We start from the raw sequence: 18,856 nt of genomic DNA on the forward strand, positions 1-18,856 counted from the left end.
GCATAATGTATTTAGCACATAATGACTAGACAGATCATTCTCCTCTTTATATTGACTCTTCTCATAGGTACACACAAAAGGAGGTTAAACAAATTGAATTTCTCAGTGTATCTCTTCTTCAGTTACGATCTTCCCAGTGGTCCAAGTCTTTTCCCTTAATAGTAAATGATCCTTCACTCTTTGAATAAAATACGGAAGAAACCAGTGTGAGTTGCATGCAACATATACTGAGTAATAAGAGGAGGGGGTGCCAAAAATATAGTCCCCATCCGCATGGAGTTTGCACCTTAATAGAGATGTATCTGAGGTCCCCCAGATAATTCCCTAGGATGACTCATAGGACTCAGCTTATCGTCCTACTCGTGGTTAAGCTTTTTTACAGTCAAAGGATGCAAAGCAAATCAGCACAGAGAAAATGTACATGGGGCAAAAATCCAGAAGAAACCAGGTACAAGCTTTCAAGGGTCTTCTCCCAGTGGAAACACAAATAAGGCGCTTAATTTCCACAGCAATGAGAGGTGAAATAGTGTCAAATGTTGTCTACAAGGGAAGCTCATTAGAGACTCAGTGCCCAAGGGTTTCATTGGGAGCCAGTATTGTAGGCACTCTGCCTGGCTCATACCAAACTCCAGACTCCCAGAAGGAAAGCAGGAGTTCAGCATAAACCGTGGTGTTTGTATAAAGAGTTCAGGCACAGAGTGTGACTCTTATCCATTCTAGGAATGGTGGGAAACCTCCTGAAATCCATGTTCCCATCTCCAGCCAAGGACCAACCTTGCAAGAAGGCCTTTCTTAGGATAGCGGTCCCAGGCTTGCTAGGCTAACTCTTTTCTTCACAGGAGGACATAGGAGGAGTAATTATCATCTAATGCAGAATGCAAATGATACTGGAGAATACAACTTAATCTGGACAAGAATATAGAAAAAAAGACTATTTCTAGATTAGGACAATTCAATAAGTATTTATTACTGCTGACAGTGGAGCCTGGTGGAGACAGTGTTCAGAGAGCTCAGATGAGAGAGAGAACGGTGAGCAGCAGTAAGGAGGAAGGTCTTCCCTGAGCTGTGTCTGAAGGATGAAGAAGGTGTTGGAGAGAATGTGGAAGGTTGTCTAGATGGAGCAAACAGCATGAGCAGATAAAGGATTTAGGGAAGAAACATACTGATTAGAATTGGTTCATTCATCCTGCCTGTATTAGTTTCCTACTGCTGCTGTAACCAATTACTACAAATGTAGTCATTTAAAACAACCCAAATTTATTCACTTACAGTTCTGACGGTCACAAGTCTGAAATAAGTCTTACAGGGTTAAAACCAAGGTGTTGGTAAGACTGCCTTCCTTCTGTAGACCCTGAGGGTGTCTTATTCAGCTTCTAGCACCACGTACATACCTGGCTCAGGACTCCTCCCGCACATCACTACGACCTTTTGCTTCCATCATCACGTCTGCTACAACTGCCTCTGATCTCTCACCTCCCTTTATAAGGACTCTGTGATCACATTAGCCCCACATAGACCATCTAGGATAATCTTCCCATGTCAAGAACATTAACCTAATCATATCAAAGTACCTTTTGCCATATAAGGTAGTGTTCATATGTTCTGGGAATTAGAACATGGACATCTTGTGGGGAGGCATTATTCAGGCCACCACAAATCATCCACCTGTTCATTTATTCATTCGGAAAAAAGGTATTGATCAATTACGTATCATGCACTGTACTAGGCAAAGGGAATTTTAAACACACACAGGCACATGCTCACACACACATGTTAGTTGACAAGTATGCATGTGTATGTTCAGAGCTCTGGTCCAGATCTTCCCCGGGTGTAGGAGGAGTATACAGGAGGCACATAATCTAGCAGAGGGGTAAAAACTTCTCGTCATGTATGGAGAATCATCAGGGAATTTGCTTGGAGCACTACGAGAGCAGATAAAGAAGGGTCTCGACAATGCAGCAAAGGATTCGTTCCTTATGAGAAAAAACATGTGTTGCATGGCAGCCCCAGCCTCAAAAGAAAGGGCAGATATTTCAGCAATTCAGAGATCGGATATACAGTCATGGATCACATAGCAATGTTTCAGTCAATGATGAATTGCATACACAACAGTAGTCCCATAAGATTAGTACCACGGAGCCTAGGTGTGTTGTAGGCTATGCCATCTAGGTTTGTGTAAGTGCCCTCTGTGATGTTCGCACAATGATGACATTGCCTAATGATGCATTTCTCAGAACATATCCCCATCATTAAGAGACGCTTGACTATAAAATACTTCATCCCTGAGACACAATGAATTTCTTACCCATTGAGGTTAATAGCCTGGGTCAAGAAAAGAGACTATTTTAATATTAAAACAAAGAGAAATGATGCAAGACATTCTGATGCCAAATTATAGAATACATTTACATGGTCAATACCTGGGTCTGTTTTTTACAGGGACTTGGCCAATTCATTAACTGTTATGGCCAATTCATTAATTGTTAATGACAATCTAAGTTGAAGATAATTAAAATATTCTCATTTATACAAAATCATATTGGTAGTCAAAAATCCAATATGTGATAGCACCGATCAAAATGCTATTTAAGTCTGTAGTTTGAAACACAAGGTGAATGCTCTCTTCAAGTGATAAGTAAAAATCCTCTCAGTATACATTTAGTGAGCACTTAAGATGTTCATGGTATTACATAAAAATGAAATTCCCAGAACCTAATCTCTAGGAGTCTGCTGGAGGAAACACATGCACAGATAATCATGCACAAATCTGACCTGGAGAAATGAAGCTGGGTAAGTGCAAAGTGCATGAAGACCCAGGAGAAAGTGTTTCATTCTGACTGAAGAATGGCACAAAATCCAGAGTGGGCACATTTTAAGTTAAGCCTTGAAAGTGATGATGATAATAGTAATAATGGTAATGTTAATAATGATGTCTACTTTTTGTGTTCTTATCATTTTTTGAAAGGAAGACAAACCCATGAGAGAAACACGGAACAGTACTGCTAGAAGCGTAATCTTCTTGCTAATATAGATAAAAGAGCATGAGTTTTAGATTCACACAGACAAAGATTCAAATGCTGGCTCTCATGCTAATTATCTGTGTTTATTTGAGTGATTTATTTAACTTGTGAGTCTCAGTATTCTCATTTACAACACAGAAATCTTAATAACACAGAAGCTGACAAGTTATTTCTTTCCATCCCCTCAGCCATTTACTAACTGTATAAACACAGACAATTTCCTCATCGTTAATTTCTTTAAACGCAAAATAGGTACAATTTATACTATGTACTTCACAGAAATGTTGTATTAAGATAACAAAATAACATATGCAAAATATGCTCTGTAAATTATAGAATGCCAAACAAAAGTTAATGTGTCCAATTTCAATATCACCTCTAACAGAGGGCCAGCCCCAATGGCCTAGTGGTTAAGTTCGGCGCACTCTACTTTGGCAGCCCAGGTTTGGTTCCTGGGCGCAGACCTACACCACTTGTCTGTCAGTGGTCATGCTGTGGCAGTGACCCACATACAAAAAGAGGAAGACTGGCAACAGGTGTTAGCTCAGAGTGAATCTTCCTCAGCAAAAAATAAATAAATATCACCTCTAAGGGAGTGAAATTGTAGATATTTAGAGGTTCAAGGAATGAGAAATGAGAATATGGTAACTTTGGAAGGCTTCCTGTAGGAGATGGGATATGAATGGTGTATTTATGTGACTTTTGAAGCACTAACTATGAATACCACAATTCAAGACCCTGTGATAGAGTAGGAAGTGCTAAGACGTCCCCACTGGGGATTTAATCAATGTAATGGATTTCTACACAGGGATATTGTCATCAAACACGGGTTTATTTTGCTTTTTATCATACAGTTGGCTTTACTGAAATAGAACTTCTTTTATCCAGGAAGTAGCTCAGGGACACAGCTCAGCCAGGGTCAGTTTCCAGTGTAACGGATGGTCAAAACTGACAGTTCAAGGGTCTAGGAGGCAGTTGGAACTTTGACTTTTCAGGATCATTCTGGTAGACGAAGGCTGGCTCAATAAGATTGGAGGATAATCAGGGAGGATACAGGTGGGGACGGATGTCTGCCCTAAGGAGAGAGAAAGGAGCCATGCATGGAGACTTAGGTGCTGGCCAAGGGAAACAGAGAGGGTCAGGCAGAGGAGCTTCAGGTCCTCAGACAGCGCCCGAGAGCCTGCTTGCTAGAGACGAATCACTCTGACATCCGCCACAGAGCTGAGAAGTTTCTGACCATCACCTCAGTATGCCAAGAGGAGTGCTGTGTAAACAACGCCTTCAGCAAAAATGTAATCTGAAAACATATCTACCTCATTCCATAATGAGTACAGAGAGAAATATATATTGATCCTATGAAAAATGGCATGAGCATGCAAATCCAGAGTATTTCACTGAAAATAATCGACTTCAGTGAAGAGGAAAATTCCAGGATACTGTTTGGAATTTTCAAAAGGTGCAATGAGATTTCTCCCTGCAGAGTCCTGGAAAGCTATAGGATAAAACAGATTGAGTCGACCAGGTAAACGGAAAAGAAAATGGATGAGATGAGATAGAAAAACCAGCAACAAGTGTATTAAAAATCATACCATAGTCTATAAAATAATTTTTACAGTGAATGTAAAAACAGATAGAATAAAATAAATGATACGGATGACAAATTTTCAAAATCAAACCACATTGCAGAGGAAAAGTGAAAATATAAAATAGCAAAAATCTAAATTATTATAAATTTCTATCTTAAAACAAAGATATGATAATGGACTGATAGGAGGTTAAAATTGTAAAAATATTGGCTTAATTGGAAAATCTAGATCTAAATATATTTATAAGACAAAAATGTAATCAGAGAACACTAGAAAACATGGACAAGCTGAATAAGACACTAACCATGGAGCAAACTGGAAAAAAAGGAGTTATGGAATTATTTCTGAAAACCTGCCCAGCCAAGAGAGTTTCTGAGTGATTTTTTTTTCAAATTCTTACCCTTTATAAATGGTGCTAGAACATAGAAATATGAAAATGCTCTCAATTTTACAAATCCAGTATATAACCTTGTTTCCAAACCCTGATGAAGATAGCATAAGAAAAAAATGAAAGTCTCGATTTGAAACATTGCTATAAAAATCCATAATAAATTACAGGCAAATAAAATCCAGCAGTAAGTTTTAAAGTACTAGAGTATTATTTTAGAAGGAAAGAATTGGATGTTAATTGAAAACAGTAATAATTTTATCATTTCTGGAAGAGATACAGACAATTTTTGCATCCTCTTTGTGGTAAAACTCAACATTACTGTCTATTACGCCCATCTCCATTTCTTCACCTCTGATTCTCTTCCGAACTACCTCTCTCAGATTCTTGCCCTCAGTCCCCCAGTTAAACCTCTCCTCCATTTTACAAAGGCCAGTGGCCACCTGTCAGCACTCATCATACTCAATTTCTTATCAGCATTTGACACAGTTGAACATCATCTCCCTCCTGAATTTATTTTCTTGGACACCACACTCTCTCGATACTTCCTCCTGCCTTTCTGGTCACTCTTCAGCTTATTCTTTCTCATCATCCCAATGTTCATCATCTATATGTGACCCAGGGCTCATCCCTGACACCTCTTCCCTATCTATACACTATGTGATCTCAGCCAGCCCCATGCCTTTACATACCCTTGCTCTGCTGACAACTTCCGTATTTATGTTGACATTCATTGCTAACTTGTGAGCCCCAGTTTCTCAGTGCACTATCTGCTCTACACCTATTTAGATGTCTGGTAGTCAAACCAAACTTCACGGGTCCAAAGTACAACTCCTTATTCCTGCCTCCCTTGCCTGCCTCTCCACAAAGGTTTACCAGCTCAGTCATTGGCACCACCAAATTCTTCAGCAGAAACCTTAGATGCCATCCTTAACCACTCTCTTCTCCTCATACCCCATGTGCAGTCTGTCAGCGTGTGTTGCCAGCACTATTTTCAAAATTAATTCCCAAACTTAGCACTTCGCTTCTCACCACCTCGACCATGATCCCTCTCATGGAGAGATGTTTCAGTCTTTGATATGGGAGCATGTGAACATTCTCAGAACGTATATAAGGACGTGTGTGTTATTCCACATCCGTTTCTGCTCTTCCTTCCTTCTACTCCTACACCAGAATTAATCTCTCTTAAAATAAATGGCATAGGGTTCAGAAAGAGTCTCTCTTCCATTCTGATGTGTTTCCACTTATTTAGAACCAATCTCAAACTTGTGATTGTCCCTCCTCTGTCTTTGCCCAAAACTCTGCTCATACCACCATCTCAGAACTTACTTCCTCCAGTTTTCTGAGCCCCTCTCCCCTCAGTGAGAAACATACTTCTACAGTATCACCAGATATTCCTGTGCCTCTCTTTGTCCCTCCGCAACCCAATTATAAGCATCCGTGAGAGGAGGGAGTTTGAGCTGCCACCCCAAAATAGGACCTTTGTTCAGAAAGAAACCTTGATAAGCTGCTCAAAGTAAACACTGAAACACTGACGTCCCGAGGGCGTGGAATCAAAGAAACACATGGAAAAGCCAAAATGCTTAGTCCTAGAAAAGAACAGAGCATGTGAGTATTGAGAAAAAACAGGAGAAAGAGGAGTTATTGAGCAGGAGGGCCAACCAGCCAGTAGACCTTTTAAGGTCTGGGAATTTAACATCCAATTTCAGCACGGTTACATTGTGTCAACATAAACAACCCCCGTCTTCTTCCCAAACTCGCAAGAAAGTTGACTACCTGTGTCAATACTGTCAATTGTGTGTGTGTGTGAGTGTGTACATGGCAACTGAGAGAAGGGGCTGAGTTCTATGTCTGGACCAACATGGGAAAAAGGAGAGCGGGTGTGGCATAAACTGAACTCAGCAGCAGCAGGAGCCTTGAACCAGACATGACAATGAAAATATGAGTCTACCCACCCCACCTCACGTTGGATGTGTATAGAATTTTAAGTACTGGGCTTCCAGAGTTAGAGCTTATCTTACATGCATCTTAGATCCCAGTAGCTATGTAGACCACGCATATCTATCGCCCTGTGAGGGGCACTCAAAAAATGTATAAATATGGGGCTGGCCCCATGGCTGAGCGGCTAAAGTTCCACTCGCTCAGTTTCAGCAGCCTGGGTTCGCAGGTTCAGATCCCAGGTGCAGACCTACTCATCAGCCATGCTGTGGCAGCATATCACCTACAAAGTAGAGGGAGATTGGCACAGATGTTAGCTCAGGGCTAATCTTCTTCAAGTAAAAAAAGAGGAAGATTGTCAATGGATGTTAGCTCAGGGCTAATGTTCCTCAAGCAAAAAAAAAAAGAGGAAGATTGGCAACAGATGGTAGCTCAGGGCAAATCTTCCTCACCAAAAAAAAAAATGTGTAAATAAATGTGATGCCTGAAGATCAGCCCATGTTGTTAATAAGGAGGGAGGAGGAACTCCTAGACCCTCTTACCTGATTAGAAGATGTTTGCAGCTTTGATGGCTCAATAAAGGATCTTTTGCTACCTCCAAGACACCGCCTTAATGAATGCTGGCAAGTGTTCAAAGCGAAGAAGGAGATATGCAAACGAGACTAATCTGTGCTTTATCTAAGGTATAAACAGAAGCTAAGTAAATGTGCTCAAAGGGACATGTGCTTGCTTAGAGTTTGGTAATGCAGTCACACACATATTCCATCAACAGCTCAGCCTCCAAACACAGGCAAAGGCACATCTCATACCAGTTTTGCGCCTGACCCCATTACCAACCAACCTGACTCTGTTCTTCAGAGTCAAAGAATATCAGGGCTCGAAGTCACGGCACCAAACCCCAAATCCCCATCCTTGGCCCAGTGTAGTCCACAAGGAAGGTGCTCCTGGTTCATCATAAAGTGACAAAAATGAGAAGATTTGATTACAGAAAGCTAATTTTATCCCAGACGTTTCTCTTCTCCCTGTGATGTGGCTCAGGAAGTGTTGCCACAGCGGCTTCGTATCTCACATGGCTGTATCTCCTGTCAGGTGGGCCCGTGGTGGTTCCCACTCTTGTCAAGGCGGGCTGGCTTCTGGGATCCAGTAACAGTGCCTCCTCACTCTGAAACAATGAAGGCAGTGGATTCATGGTGTTACTAAATCTGGGCTGGCTCAGCATCACCTATTGATTTATCAGCTTTTCTATTACCTGTTTAACCAATTCCCTGCAGTAAACACCCTCTCTTTTGAATACTCAGAATTGTTGGTTCACAAACCAGCCCCTGTACGCGGAGGGCAAGGAGAAATTGAAGACAGAGGCAGGCCACTCCAGATTGGTAGGTGGCAGGTTGAATAAGCAGGGGAAAGTATGGACGAGGCTTATCTTAGGCGGCCACAAGACAAGCAGCTCTCCTCACCCGCACGCCAGAATCTCAAAGTTTATATAGAGGCCTTCATGGGGTTCAGTCATGTACACCATCCACAGGGTCTTAACAACACATTGCTCTCTCAAGGCTGTGTCTTTGAAAACAGCTCCCACTGTGGGAATAGTGGGCAGAACATGCATTCCAAGGATGGACGGCAGGGGGGTGAGGCGTGGGGCTCCGATTATCCCTGTCTAGCTCAAGCGTCAACTGGCGTCATGTCCTCTCGATGACCTCCTCCAACACAGAATGGTGTCTGCTTTCCTGGTTTTAACCTGATACATTACCTTTCTGGGTTTTTTTTTTTTAAGTTACAAAGTTAATATACGAATCTATCTGCTATAATGCCAGGTATCACATCAAGAAATACACAATAAACTACACAATATATGGTAGTTATCTTGGAAACATGCTTAGTAGCAATGATCAGACTTCATGGATTTGAAATCTGGTTCCATCACTTCCTAGCTGTGGGAACTTAAGCAAGCTATTTAAAAGATCTTTGCCTCATTTTCCAAATCTGCAAAATCAGGATAATGGTAATAGCTACTCTAAGGGCTGTTGTGAGGATTAATTTGATTCATGTACAGCACTTGAACGAGTCCCAGTACAATAGGTCCATTAAACGTGCGTCATTTTCATGAGATTATCACTAAAAAAAAGAAGAAAAAGTCAGTTGATGAAAGACCAACCAAAAAGGGAATGAGAAGTAAAAGCCTTTGAACACCTAGTCTGAGCTCGTTCGAATCTTATGATTCCAAAAGCAAAACATCTATCTTTTAAACTAGTTCAAGAGGTCAGCGGTATCACCATGAGTACACTGGGCTCTCTTGTCACCTATAGAATTGAATGTGTGTGTATACACACATGTCCGTACGCATATCTGTGTGTGTGTGTGTGTGTGTGTTTACATATGTATGTGGTTCTGTCTTTGTAGTTATCCTATAGCAGCTAGAAATGTGCCTGTTGGGTTGTTCCTAGCTTGGCTGGTTATACAACTCTTCTGGAAAGAGCACGAGACTGGGAGGTAGGAGTTAGAACTTTGGGTTTCTAGTTGAGGTTGTGCCGCATAACACTTATGTGATTGAGAACAATTTACAAACTCTCTGAATTTAATCACCTTTACCTACAAAATGGGAATAATATCTGTCTTCATAGTTTGTCATACAGATGAAATGGAATTTTGCTCATAAGACAACAGCAAATTATGAAAGGGATTTCCCATGTTCTCCAATAAAAAGCAGAGGTGGAGTCTCAGGCAGAAGAAACCAGGAAAGCATGGTTCTATCTCTGTCCTATGGTTTTGGTTCCATTATTATCCCCTTTTCTGGATGAGGAAACAGATTCACAAAGAACTTCACTATCTTGCCCAAGATAGTTAGTAAGTCGCAGAGTCTGGATTTGAACCCAAAGGGTCTGGAATCAGAGCTCAGGTTAATAGCCAGGACTTTCTCGTCCGCCTCTAACCAGGTGGGGTGGTGGCACTGTACTACATTTTCCAAGGCCTGTGTGAGGCAGGAATGTCACCCTTGTGGGGTAAGAGCCATGTATGGTTGGAGTGCCGGGGAGATGGAAACCTATGGGGTGCTTTGTAAGATGGTTCCCAGTGACTTCTCAGGCCCATAGGATGGTTTTCAACAGCACAACTCTGGAATGAAATTTTTGGAGAAAAATAGCGAAGAGCTGGAGCCTGTGTATCAGCTCCCTCAGAGTAACTAAGTTGACAGACACATGTGCAGGCGTGCAAAGAGGACATCCTGAGAAAACAATGCGAAGATATGACAGACATGGAGGGAGCCTACCAAACTCACCCAGCTTCTGACGTTGGACAGTCAGGCCTTCGAGGAGGCCCTATGTCACATCTGGGCCCCATAGTTATGTACTCAGAGAACCTGAAACAATGTAGGAATTACCCTTCCATCAGATACCAGGTGATGTGGGGCAGGCTCATTCATCTTTCCATGTACAGGTAGTTCATGTATAATCAAGAAAGACTACTGATCATATCTATGCCAATTCAATACAAGAAGAAAGCAGAACAAATCATAAGACTCATTGTATTGTGTTTGCAAATGTTTCCAAATTCATGCTCCCAGTTGAATCTTATACCAATTCGACCTTATTAATAAAAGCTGATATTTATTGAAAACTTACAATAGACCAGGCACGACAGTAAGCACTTTACCAGTGTTTTCTAATTTAATCCTCAAAACGCCCCCATTTTATTGATGAAAAAAGTGAGGCAAAGAGAGATGAAGTAATTTGTTTAAGGCCTCCCATCTAGTAATTGGTGGAATGCAGATCCCAACCCAGAATGTCAGCCTCCAGAGGCCAGGATGAGTAGGCGAGGCTGACAGAACTCTGCAACTCACTAATGAAAAATTAGCTACAAGGCAGGGATGATGAATTGGGGAATGACTTTGGAAAGTACTGAGTGCTTAGCAAAGGGAGCACTTTCTTGCAAACGCAGATCTCATTGCCAGTGGCAAACGTCAGATTCAGGTGCCAGAGTTTCCTCTGCAGTGTCCGGGCCAGATTGTAGCCCTTCTGGTGCGTCTGCAGTTGGCTGCTTTGCCTGATGAGTGCCACCCTGGAGTCAGGAAGTCACTTCCCAAGAGCGGGAGAGCCCCCCCAGCTCTGACCACAGGGACCAAATGGCAGATCTTCAGGCCTCTGCTTCTTTGTTTGCATTTCAGAGAGAGTCAGGCTACTCCTCTTAAATATTTCATATTAGCCAGGGCGATTGTTTAATGCATACTTTACATACCTTTAAGCCCTTCACCCCTTATCATTGCCTGAAAATGGAAATGGAATTTGGGGAGGGTCTAGGCCTGGATTTAGAAAGGAATTGGAGCCCGCAGGCCTGCGTTATGGGACTCTTATGAGATTAGATCAAGTCAAGTGTGTAAGCAGTGGGGCTCCCTTCAACAACAGAGGGGCTGGATGGATACGGCCAACTCCAGGACGCCCCCAAACAGCCGTTTCACTACATCCAGCATCTCTTTCTTGTCCAGGGGTTTATTTGATCTAATGGAGTTAGTCCTGTTTCTAAATACAAGGTAAAAAGAGAAGGTTGGGTAAAAACCCTAACCCTAACCCTAACACTCTGCCCACCCCATGCTGGAAGCCCCGTTTTGAGTTCTGTTGCTTAGGTCACTGCCCACGGCATAAGGAAGCGACCCGGTCCTGTGTGAAGCACTCTCTCGTATGCGCTGCTTCCTGATGCTCTTGCTGTTCCGGTCCAGCGCAGGTGTTGGTGGTTTTTCTAGAAAGGATAACCCCAATCCCTCTGATGCTAGCCTGGGCCCCAGCCCCACACCCCTGGGCCAATTAGTTTATATCCACAAGCGCAGTCTCTTTTCTCAGAGCAAACCCTTGGGGCCGGGTGGCTGCGTAGGGTCCAGGCTCTCCTGACACGGCCTTGTACTGCATCCCAGCCAGACCTGCCTTCCACAGAAGAACATCTGTGATGGTGGTTCTCACACTTCAGAGAGTGTATAACGCAGATCCCAGGCCTGTTTTATTGCTGCTTTTAAAAATAATAATAATACCTCCTTAGTAAGTCTAAATCGGGATGAATGTCAAAATGAACAGGATGCTGATATAATTGGTCTAAACTGGTCTGTGCACAGCAAACAGGGTCCTACATCACCAGAGCTATAAGCCAATAAAGCGGAAGGGAACGTGGTTATTGTTTCCAAAAAGCTTTGGCAAGTGGCTGAGACTCCTTGAATGTAACTGGCTGGTGGCCTATCTGGTTTCTCTCTTATACCCTAAAGGATAATGTAAAGCAGAGAACAGTATTTAAATCCCGTGGTGGGGACAGGGATGAAGAGAGACTTCCTGAACAAGGTTCCATTTGAGCCCAGCCTTGAAGGCTGATAGGCTTGTAAAATCCTTGGGAGAGAGTGGGGCAAGCGGATGGTCCAAGCTCGTGGAAAGGGCACAGAGCTGACCAGAGCTGACCGTGGCAATGGGTGCTGGGGGGTGGTGAGTCATCTTCGGGGGTGGAAGCAGAGGACAAATGAGAAGAGGAAAACAGAGGCGGCAGGGATGCAAAAGTAGTTTGCTGGGTCCCAGAATGCTCTCCGGGAAGTTTAGATTTGATTCCCAAGGGAATATAGATTCCCCTTAGGAGATTACAGTGGAGAAGTGGCCCAATTAGAACTGGATTCACAGAAAATGCTGGCCGCCTTTTGTGTATTTCATCAGCGGAGGAGGAACTGGAGGCAGCACACAGTGAGGCGGCCGCTGGGAGGGTCCAGATGAGAAAACCCCACAGCGGGGCTGCAGCAGGAGGGAACAAAGAGGAGAGGAGAGACCACTGGGAGAAAATCAACAGAACTCTGTGTTCTCAGACTGGGCGACTTGAAGCCCTTGTTATCTGCCTCTTCTGAATCAGGAGTTGGACTGGAGCATGTGAGTAACAGACGGGGTGCTATGTTGATGGTGTTGATTAGAAAGAACTGTTTAACAACGTGCCTAGATGAAAATTTCAGGGCTGGAGACCCAATTAGTAGGATCATTAGAGGCTCAGCACAAGAGCTCCAGCTTTGTTCTCTGGGTGATTTTTAGTGGCAGCACCAGTGATGGTGAAAGGAAGAGATACAGAACATTTTAATGACGGATGTCACTCACAAGTGCGGCATGATTGCTAGTTGGGTCCTAGAGGGCAGAGATCTGGAGAAAGGCAGCTTCTACACAGCAATACAGATCTGAGGGTGTAGCGTGATTCAACATCCCTCTTGCACCTGTTTCTGGCAAAAATAATCATAATTAATTTTAGTGTCTTTTTTTGGATCCCTTCAAAATAGAACTCGTGTATTAGCACTATCAATTCCCACTTCATAGGATCCAAAAGCATACTCACCTCAAAAGAGAAGACTCATATAATTAGCAAAGGCCTCAATTTGAGCTCTGAAGCTTTTTCTGTGAGCGCCAGTCTTACAACACTCATCAGAAAACTATCAATGTCATGACAGTCATGAGCAGCTGACTCAAAATTAAACTTCAGTCCTCGGTGAGAATTAAACTTTGGAAGCTTGCATTGTAAACTTAAAATTAAGCTAATTGTCATCAATATTATTTTCAGTAACAAGAATGATTCGTGTTTCCTGAGCACTCACCAGTGCCAGGCTCTATGCTAAATTACTTACATACGTCACCTCATTTAATTCTCACAAAAGAAAAGCAACAAGAGCAAAAATAAACTGGACTTCAACAAAATTTTAAAATTCTGTGCTGAAAATGATGCCATCAAGAAAATGCAAAGACAACCCAGAGTGGGAGAAGATATTTGCAAATCATGAATAGGCAAGGGACTTTTATCTAGAATGGTTTTTTTTAAACTTTTACACTAATAAAAAGGGGGAATTTTTTTAAGTGGACAAAGAATTTGAATAGAGATTTCTCCAAAGAAGACACACAAATAGCCAACAACCACATGAAATGATGCTCAACATCATTAGTCATTACAGAAATGAAAATCAAGATGACAATGAGATTGCTTCATACTCACTGGGATATTTATAATAAAAAAGACACAATATCAAGTGTTGGCAAGGATGTGGGGAAACTAGAATCCTCATATATTGCTGGTGGGAACGTAAAATAGTGCAGCCTCTTTGGGAAACAGTCTGGCAGTTCCTCAAAAAGTGAAACATAGAGTTACCATATGACCCAGCAATTCCACTCCTAGGTATATGCCCAAGAGAATTGAAAACACGGCCACACAAAAATGCATACATGAGTGCTCACAGCAGCAATATTCATAGTAGGTCAAAAGTGGAAACAACGTAAATGTCCATCAACTGATGAATGGATAAACAATATGTGATACATCCATACTATGGAAATTATTCTGCCGTAAAAGGAATCAAGTACTAATTCATGCTACAATATAGATGAACCTTAAAAACATTATGGTAAATAAAAGAAGCCAGGCACAGACAGCCACATGGTATATGGTTCCACTTATATGAAATATCCAGAACAGGCAAATGTATAGAGACAGAAAGTAGATTAGTTCCTGTCAAGGGAACTCAAGGGCTGAAGGGACCAAAAAAATGAGGAGTGACTGCTAATGGGTATGGGATTTCTTTTTGGAGCGATGAAAATGTTGCAAAGTTAAATTGTGGTGATATTTACGCAACTCTTTGAATATACTAAAATCATTGAAATGTATACTTTAATTGAGTTGAATTATGGTATGTGAATTATGTCAAAATAAAATGATTTTTATAAATCTCCTTAGGATAAGCTCTTAACTATATCCAGGAGAATAAATAGGTGGTGCATGGGAAGACAGTACTGAGGAAAACACCCAGAATGCAATGCAGAGTGATAAAGGAAATGAAAGACCTGGAAAGAAGCACAGAGGCTAGATTGGGAACCTCCAACATCCATGTAAGAATAGTGCCAGATGAAGGAAATAATGGACATTGACAAAGGAGATATTAACCAGAAATATTCCAGAAGAGAAGATTTTTTTAAAAGACATAGACTGTCACATTAGAAGATGATATTTTGAGTTCTAAGCAAAAAATTTTAGATATCTAGAGAGACTTTAAAACATAAAGAAAAAGGAGAAAATCCTAGAAGCTTTCTAAAAGGAACAGATCACCTACAAAGAAATCTGTTTGAGAGCAAATTTCTCATCAGCAAGAAAACTGATGCAGATGGAAATGGAATAATATCTTCAAGGTGCCAAAGGAAAGTAACTTTCAACCCCAAATTCTAATCCTAACTAAGCCATAAATTATGTGCAGTGAAAAGTAGTGGTTAAATGCATAGTCTCTGGAGCTAGAATACATGGATTTGTAACCCAACGCTGCTCCTTATTATTTAATGGTATGTTTTAATGTAAAAGATTAAAACAGAAGTATTATGACTGAACAAACACACACAAATCTCACAAAAATGTTTCAACAACTTTCAATGGATTGATAAACTTTTCACCATCTCTTGCCATAAAGTAATTAAATTAGAAACCAACATTACAAGAGTAGAACAAACAGACCCCAAAAAAAGATGTGTACTTTCAAATTACAGAGGAAAAAAAACAAGAAAGAGTAAATATAAGCAAGTTAAGTGTTGAACAACCTAGAAAAAGTTACACTAAAGGAATAGAGGAAATAATTTAGAAGTCTGTTGAAAATTCAGAATTCAGACCGCTAATATTTTGTTCTAAAATTCTCTTCCTGGTTTCTCTCATTTGTAAAATATTGTAACTTTTGTTTTTACACATACGTTCAAAATGTTACGAAAATTGTGAGAACCATATCATAAATAGTATGCCTCTGTGTATGTGTTTGTAATGCTTCATAGAGATTATAACTCCAGGAAGAGAAGGATGAGGATTCATTTACTACCATATCCCCATTCTATATAATAGTGCTTGGCATCTAGAAGAGTAATAAATATTTATTAAATATTACAGTTGAATATGAAGTAAAATGAGTCAGACGCTAACCCTCAGAGAATTTTTCAGAGTCAAACAACATTGGATTATAATCCTGTTCTGGAACATTCTGGATGAATGCTAGGAAAGTTTGTGTCTGAACTACAGTTTTCTACAACATAAAATGGAAATGACAATAGCGACTTTTCAAGGATCTTACAGGACTTAGAAATGAGGACCAGGTGCCAACTATTAAATTATTGGGTCTTAGCTCCACACCACACTTCTAATACTCGGTTCTGTGATACTGGGGCTGGGACTGCAAACCACATTTCTGCTTGGCCAGCATGTTCCATGCTAAGTCTGGCAACAGGGGACAGTAGAGCAGGACTGTAAGGCTCGAGGAGGAAGAAGAGACTTGCTTCTTCCTGTTTGCTCCCCCATGAACTTCCTGTCTACTTCCTATTCCCATGAGCATCCCCATTGAAGGCTCCTCCACCCTGGCAGTGGCTCATTCCTGCCCTTCGGAGTAGTTGAATCCAGTTTGCAGTTTTTTTCAACACCACAGAACCAGCTTATTGAGGGTCCCTCAGATGCACCAGCACCGGTGGAGCAGTCACTTCCTCAGAAGTATGAGTTTCAGCTCCACGACGCCTCTTCTAAATATCTACATCTTAATATATGTCATTCTAGCCTGTTCCCTTTGATACCTGAGCCCTGGAATTGCTACCTCTGTGATACTGTAGGGTGTCCCTTCTTCCCTTTTGGTTACCTAATTAACAAGTCTCTATATTCAGTTCTCTCTCTTCAAATAACTTTTGTGGTTTCTGTCTCCTGACTGGTCCTAGATTGAAAAAGAACTCAAAGCCCCTAACGTGGTGCTTCCCATTATCATTTACAAAGCACTGTTGCACGCACCACCACATTTGGTCCTCAGAACAATGTTGGGAAGAAATCACTATAGGTGGTTCCCCTTTTTCAGACAAGAAAAATAAGATTCCCAGAACCAATTCCAAGCAATTTTCTAGGATTCAACCTTGCCCCTTGTTAAATATCCTTTTTCAAAATTTATTGGGTGGTATTTTAAGATAACCATCAAAACTAGATTTTGAATTAGTCTTCATTGATTTATTTCAGCAGAATACTGAACTTGATCAAAACTTTTTAATTCATTTCAAATATTTTCCATTAAAGTAATACACAAAAAAAGACAAACATTTGATAAATCGCATCAGTTTGGTGTGAAAGTGAAGAAGACAGACCTTGTTTAATTCAATTAATAACCAGGGAGCCTTAGGAATCTAAAAGATGTGGACCTCAATCTGATCCCCACAAGTTATCAGCCATGTGAATTTGCACACGACACTTGAGTTCTGAATCTAAATCTTCTCATATGTAAAGTGGCTAATGCATCATTGGGCTGTTATGAAGATTAAATGGTTTCTGCACAATTCCTGGCACATAGTCTGTCTTGAATAAAAATTGTGTGTCATAGAATACAGAGATTGGTCCTATCCTCAGAGTAAAACAAAACATATTGTCTTTAAAATTCCTACAAAATACAGTTGGATAATTTGCACAGTTCTCTGGACCCAGAGAATAAGTTCTTTTCCATCTTGCTACATCTCTAAAAGAAGAGTTGTACTCAATCCTTGGTTTAAAGCTATATTATTTGGAGACTTAATGATCCTTGAAGTCACTTCAGGGGCTGACATGAAGAGCAGCTGCAGCAGAACTGGAGACAAGAGACCACTGAGGAGGCTTCAACCAGTCCAGAAGATTCTGGCAGCCTGTAAAGGAATCTGTAGTCAAATGCCATAAAAAAACAAGGAAACTTGTCAACTCACATATTAAGGCCAGAGGTAACATAGGCTTCAGTGCTTTAAAGAAATCTACAAGGACCAAGATCGTTGTAACTCTTTTTTTTAATCTTTCCCTTTTGCCATCCTCAGATTTCACTCTCAAGCCAGGAAGAAGGTTGCTTATAATCTTATGAGCTTCGCATATGATCCACTGATACCATGTGGGAGAAAAGAGTGTCACCTTCTGCTTCTCTATTAGGATGGAAGACTATTTTCCCAAAAGGCTCATCAGACTTTACCTGACAACTCATCAGCCAGAGCGAGGCCATATGTTCCTTTGCAAGAAAGGAACACGTGCTCTGAAGCTGGAGTGGGATCAGCTTTCTCTGAGGTACACTGTTGCTTGCAGGATGGCTGCTCAGAAAAAAAACAGGTTTCCATTAGAAAGGAAGAAGTGGGACTTGAAAAAGAGACCCTATTACAAATAAGTATTAGGAGACCACTGACCCCACTGATATCAGAGATTCTTAGTTATCACCTTTATGGAGGTTACCTGTGTGTACTAGTTTCCTAGGGCTCCTGTAATAAATTACCACAGCTGTGTGGCTCAAAACAACAGAAATCTAATTTTTCACAGTTCTAGAGGCCAGAATCAAAAATCAAGGTGTTGGCAGAGCCATGCTTCCTCCAAAGGTTCCAGGGGAGAATCCATTCCTTGCTTCTTCCAGCTTCTGGTGGCTCCTGGCATTCCTGGGCTGGCGGCTGCATCACTCCATTCTCTGCCTAGTTGGTCACAAGGCCTCCTCCTCTTCTCTGTGTATCAACTCTCCCTCTGCCTCACTCTTACAAGGACACTTCTCATTGGCCTTAGGGCTCACCTGGATAATCCAGGATGATCTCATCCCAAGATCCTTAACGTAATCACATCTGCAAAGATTTTTGGAGGGAGGGGGCAGGTCACTATTCATCTCACTACACTGAGCCACAGAGTTCTTGAGACAGAATGTATTTATAAGCTCCAGCAAGGGCTGGCGCCCAGTAAGCTTGTGATAAATGTTGGTTGAATCTAAATCCATTTATACGTCTCTGCAGCCTCAGCTGGCATTTTACTCACTCCCTATGCCATTACTTCTGCGGTTCTTGGCAAAAGACAGCATGCTCTTGGCCTGAATAAAGCATGTGAGCCAACAGAACAAAGGGAGTTCCTGTGGGATGGAGAGGAGATACAGGGGGAAGTAGGGTGACTGAGATGACAAGGAA

The sequence above is a fragment of the Equus caballus genome, chromosome 9 (genome assembly GCF_041296265.1).
Source record: "Equus caballus isolate H_3958 breed thoroughbred chromosome 9, TB-T2T, whole genome shotgun sequence".
NCBI classification, from domain to species: domain Eukaryota; kingdom Metazoa; phylum Chordata; class Mammalia; order Perissodactyla; family Equidae; genus Equus; species Equus caballus.